Raw genomic sequence first — 6,181 nt, 5'->3', positions numbered from 1 at the left:
TTTTATTTCCACATGGGCAGCCACTTAGCTGCCTGCCTTAGAGAGAACCTTCAGTACAAGTGCCACTTTAACAACCAGTGCTGAAGTCAACAAAAACTTAGGTATCCCTTCTGCCAAATCGGTGCAAACTGGCTGGATCCCACTACTGCTTACGACTGTTATTAAATTCCCCGAAAATTTAAAATATTCTTCATGAATATCTTGTTTGAATTCTCCAAGCCCTTTCTATGCTCAAGAAAGCAGACTTGGCAAACCTTGTAAGCAAGAAAAAAAATGTATAAAAACAGTACATCAAACTTCTGAAGTCCTAAATCAAATTCCCAAACACCTCAAAGTGGTCTACAAACTTAACTAAACTCCCATCAGCCTTACAACGTAAAATCCAAAGTCTGAGAGCAATTGAACGTTTACTTCCGTTTGGAGTTGCATGAAAACTCTGGTAGATTCTTTTTTTTTTTTTCCTCTTAATTTTCTTGTCTTTTTATTTTTTTTAAACCATTTTATTAGGGGCTCATCCATACATACATCAATTGTGTAAAGCACATTTGTACATTCATTGCCCTCACCATTCTCAAAACATTTGCTCTCCACTTAAGCCCCTGGCATCTGCTCCTCATTTTTTCCCCTCCCTCCCTGCTCCCCCAACTCTGGTAGATTGTTATAAGCACTATCTGACCTGGACAGTGAACTGGAAGCGCCCACACGCCCTTGATGTAGGGAAGACCGAGTAAGGTTGGGGTGAGGTACTCAAGTCCAGGAGCTCCAGATGAGCTCAAATTCAGGGTGGCTGTTTGACAACTCAGCGCATGAGTCATTTTAAGTTTTCCCCTCGTGAGCTTCCATGGGCTGTTTCAACCCTCAGGGGTAAGAAGAAGCTTTTTCTCCACCAGAACTGCAATGAAGTTCTTCATCCTGATGGAACCTGCCTAACAGCTTTACACTCAACAGACCGCACTTTCTGTGGAGGTAAGAAAGCCGGAGCGGTGTCGTAGATGAGAGCAGGGGCTCAGAGTCCGAGTCATACCGTTGACTGACTCGCTGGACTGTGGGGCCTCGGGACACAAGTTACTTAACCTACTGTGTTAGTCTGGGTAGACTAGAGAAACAAATTCATAGAGCCTCGTATGTGTAGCGGAAAGAGCTTTATAGAAGTCCAGATCAAGTCCATAAGTCGGATATTAGCCCGTATGTCCACTACCAGTCTGTAAATTCCTCTTTAGACTCATGCAACACATGCAATGACACAGAATGTAGGAAGATCACAGGCCAGTGGGTGGAAAGTCTTGTTGATCCAGTGGTGTTAGCATCTCAGCGCTGGCATGGGTTCCACGTGGCTCCTCCTGCTCCAGGGCTCTGGCTTCATCAGAGTACCTCCATGTGTCTTGTCAGCAGAAAGATGAAGCTGGGTCTGGCCTCCAGCGAGTGATTTAATCTCTGTAGTGCCTCCAAATGAGATCATCAAGCTGCGACCTGATTGGCAGGCTAAATTCCACCCCTTCACTCTTAGTCTTAAATTGGCACCAGATTATGTTAACTACCACACCTACCTACATCTTCTTCCTTACCTGTGAAGGGGGATGCTAATGCCTCCACTCTGAGGGTAAATGGCTCTGCAGGATGAATAAAGGATTTAATATCTGTAAGGCAGGTAGAGTAGTGGCATAAGAGGTACCTCAGGATCCCAAGCACACGATCCTGTGTCATCCCCATGACTGATGATGTGTTGGGTCCTTGTCCTACAGCGCTGTCATTGACTGAGTTGTGAAAGTGCGTAGCCAGGCCTTGCTACCTAGTCCAGTTTGCTCTGGAAGCTGGGCTACCATTTGAGCAGCATCAGTGGAGCATGCAAGCACCCACTGACAGACCTGCGGTGATTTTACGTAAGGCTCAGGGGGTCCAGAATTGAACCCAGCATGGAGAGAGAGGATTCTACCCCTGCCCCCACCAGGTCCCCCATGCTATAAGGGTTGTTATAAACCACCACAAAGGCACAAAGGCCCTGCCCCTAAAACTAGAGCAAGCATTTGAAGATGTTAAATAATGCATGTTAATTAAAAACATTTTTTAATGCATGTTAATTTTTAAGCATGATAAAAGTTATTAAGACTATAACCCTTCTAAAAAGTCATCTTTAAAATACTGAAATACTTATAGAGGAAATATCCAGGATTTAATTTAAAATCATGCTTGTGGGAAACAGAAAGGCTGTTCCCCAGGTTGTCCCCCCATATTATATGCCAAACCTACGATGCTGCTTGCTAACACACAGTTGATCACTATGCACTTGGAGGTCAACTGCTTAAAGGTTATCTCCTAGAGCGCTATCAGCCATCTAGAGCAATCAGACCCTATTGTCTGTCCTACCCTAGGTGGGGCCCACTCCCTGCTGATAAGGATAGTGGATTGCTCCCCTTAAGGAAAGCCCAAAGACAAGGTCAAGCCAACTCAAGGAGGATGAAGGTTAGGCTGTCATCTTGAATCTAGGGTCCACCCCTCTTGTCATATGTATGCCCCTAGTGCCTCCCCTCCCTATTCTGTGTACACCCCTAGCTCATCCCCTTCCTGTTGCACGATGCCTATTGTACATCCCCTTCCTGTTACACATGTAGTTACCTGGAATTAGGGGGTCTTGTATGCCCCCTAAGTGTATATAAGCTGTGATTGGAAATATATCCTCTCTTTGTGCGGACCTGGCTGCTGAGATCATGGCTGTCTGGGAGGTGAGCAATTTCTTGCTTTATCTTGTCTGATGTCTCTGTTAGATTTCTCCAGGTGGGAAATACCTCAGTCCTTGGCTTCCCACGTGAAAGAATTCACACCTGGTTTGTGATCCAAGTGAGTTTTATAAAGGATAGAAGCAGTTTCAGGTGTTAGAGTAAATAGAACACCAGCCATAGAGACAGTCAACAGCACAGCTGCTCAGGACTGCAGCACAGCCTCACTGAGCTGAGTGTAGCAGCTGTGGGAGAGAACAGGTGGTCTCAACGTTTCTTACTTTTTCAGGGCTCCTATTGGGAGACATGGTTGATGGTACTGTTTGACTCCATTGGTTGAGTCAAGCCCACCTGATCTAGATGGGCCAATCCAGGGGTACCTCCCACCTAGGTGTACCACCCCTTCCTGGCTTGGGGCCTGAATGTAAACATGCCCTCTAGCCCCTATGGCTGGCTGGACTTGCCTGATTCTCTGCAGCAACCTCCTGCAGGGTGCCCCCACATAGAGGGGGACAACTCCCTATCCGGCTACCTAACAGCTCCTTAATTTTACCCCTAAATTACACAACTGCCCCTTGGACTCATTCGATTGTGGGGGCTGGTACCCCACACATGCTGAAGGGGGATAAGTGAATTGGTAGAAATGAAACAATGGGTCCGGTTGAATAACTGTTGAGGATGAGTGCTGGGTACATGGGGGTTGATTATAGTATTCTCATTCTGTACATGTTGAAGTTCTTCATAATAGAAATGAGCCAGGAGGAAGTGGCATTCCCTAGCAGAGCTTCCCATAGGAAGGATTTGGTACAACATGGGGTTATAAGCCTTGGTTTTTGAGCATCACTGTAGCCACCGAGGCAATGCCTTCGCTGGTCCAGAGGTGTACAAGGCTCATGTTTTCAGGCCCGACTCACAGTACCCTCCTGACTTGTGTCCAACTTCAACCTGTCTTTGACAGTCCCTTTTCCCCCCATTAGCCAATGTACCCTTTTAAAAATGTACTCTTTGACAAATGTCCTCCTTGAAAAAAGAAAAAAACTCAAAGTTTATTTTTATTTCTAGCCAGAAATAACCGTTATTAACCTAGTTACAAATGTACTCTTCTGAACAGGCAAGTCCAGGTCACATACAAGCCAGCTAAAAAGCTGAGCCATTCCTCTGCTCAAAGTCGCCAACAGCTCCCGTCTCACGTTGAGTAAAAGGCAGTCTGTCTGGTGGATTCCAAGGTTCCGTCTGTCCACTCTGGCCTCCTCAACTCATCCTCGACTTTGTTCCTCACTCCTCCTTTCCAGCCTCACTGGTCTCCGGCCTCTTCCTTGTACATGACTGACAACTTTGTCACTTGCAGAGCTTGGAATTCTCTTCCTCTATGTGGTTTGTGCTGATGTCTCCTGAAGGTCTCTATCCAAGTGCTCATTTCTTAGCAAGGCTAAGAGAACCACTGTTTTGGAGCAGATAAAAAAGTGTTCTTGTAGACTCAGCAATAAATAAACAAAACAAAACAGTTGACGTATGTGAGTTAGCCTAAGAGGGTGTGTGAGGGGAGAATGTAAATTTGCGTCTAAAACTTCCTCAGATGCTTTGCAATGGCTTATTTTTAGAGATTGTTAAGAAGAGTGACCCTGGGGAGGAGAGCAGCCAGGCAGGGTGCAGTACAGCACCGATGAAACATACAACTTTCCTCTAGCTCTTGAATGCTTCCCTTCCCCCACTATCATGATCCCAATTCTACCTTACAAATCTGGCTAGATCAGAGCATGTATACGGGTACAGATTAGAGCTGGAAACACAGGGAATCCAGAACAGATAAAACCCTCAGGACCAATAATGAGAGTAGCGATACCCGGAGGGTGAGGGAAAGGTGGGGGTGGGGTAGGGAGAAAGGGGGAACTGATCACAATGATTTATATATAGCCCCCTCCCTGGGAGACAGACAGCAAAAAAGTGAGTGAAGGGAGACATCAGTCAGTGTAAGACAAAAAAATAATAATAAAAATTTATAAATTATCAAGGATTCCTGAGGGAGAGAGGGTGGAGGAGGGAGGGGAAAAAATGAGGAGCTTATACCAAGGGCTGAATAGAAAGCAATGTTTTGAGAATGATGATGGCAACAAATGTACGTACGTACGTGCTTGACACAATGGATGGGTGGATTGTGATAAGAGTTGTATGAGCCCCCAACAAAATGATTAAAAAATAGAGCTTACACATAGAGTACTATATGAAAGGATAAAGACAAATAAAAAGAAGAGAGACCCTGTAAAGCTAAAAGAAACCGCCTCACTGACACAGGAAGTCGCCTGCATGTGTAGAACCCTGGCCTGGAAAGTCAGCTTGGAATTAATTTTCCTTTAGCATTTTGAAGATCCACCCCCACATCTTCTTTCTTCCAGAGTTAATGGGAAGACAAAACTCATTCGGATCTCACATCTGTGCATGTGACTTGCTGCGCCTCCTGGGAGCTCCTGTCTGTTCTTTCTCCCCTGCGTGCTCTGAAGGGTACAGGGTGATGCCCTGCTCGGAAGTAATTTTTATACTTTATGCTAAGCTCTTTCACTCATCCTTCTGTTCAGAAACAGAAGAAAAGAAAAGGTTATTTCAAAGGTTTATTTCCCCATTCTTTCTTTTTGAAACACCTGTTATCCAAATGGGTCTTTGGTAGATTAGTCTTTGTAAGTTTTCCCCAGTCAATTCTTGTTCATATTTCTTTGTATTTTTTCTGCTGCTTGAGTGCTTACCTCATTACCTTCCAATCCTTTAGGCAAGGTTGCTTTCTTTTCAGGTCTGTGAGAGGTCGATTTCGAATGGCAATCCAGGGTGAGTCTTAGGGACAGAAGAGCAAAGACACAAAAGCAGGGGCCTCTTAGAGCATCGCTTAAGAAACAATAATGTGAAAAAAGAAAAAAAGAAGCAATAATGTGCTTTATTTATTGTTGTTCTTGAGAAAACACTCACCAATTTCCACATGTATAATTCAGTGGTGTTGATTGCATCCTTCAATTATGCACACTCCCATCCTTCTTTTTGGGAATATTCCTCCACCATGAACATAAACCCACTGCCCCCTTGAGTTTCTACCTAGTTTTTGAGTGTGTATTTTTTAAAAATCAAACACGTTTTTATTAAGTATCATTAGAACATGATTGCAGCAGTACATCATGCCAGATTAAGAATAAGGCAGAGTGGAATCAGGGTTACCACTGCTAATGTAAGACGGATTTTGGACCAAAGCTGAGACTACCAGAAAGATGTGCACCTGTGTTGGATGGACTAGAAAAGGCATTCAACAGTATTGCTGTTGTCAGGTCCTGTCAACTTGGTTCCGACTCATAGTGACCTTGTGCCCAACAGAAGGACCCGATGGCCCTGCACCATCTTCACAATTATTCTTATGCTTCAGCCCACTGCGGCAGCCACTGTGTCCATTCATCGTTTTGAAGGCCTTCCTAATTTTCACTGACCCCTAC

Source organism: Echinops telfairi, unplaced genomic scaffold (genome assembly GCF_000313985.2).
Source record: "Echinops telfairi isolate 266 unplaced genomic scaffold, ASM31398v2 ScPeMD7_4225;HRSCAF=4972, whole genome shotgun sequence".
In the NCBI taxonomy this organism is placed as follows: Eukaryota; Metazoa; Chordata; class Mammalia; order Afrosoricida; family Tenrecidae; genus Echinops; species Echinops telfairi.
This window is presented reverse-complemented; position numbering follows the sequence as displayed.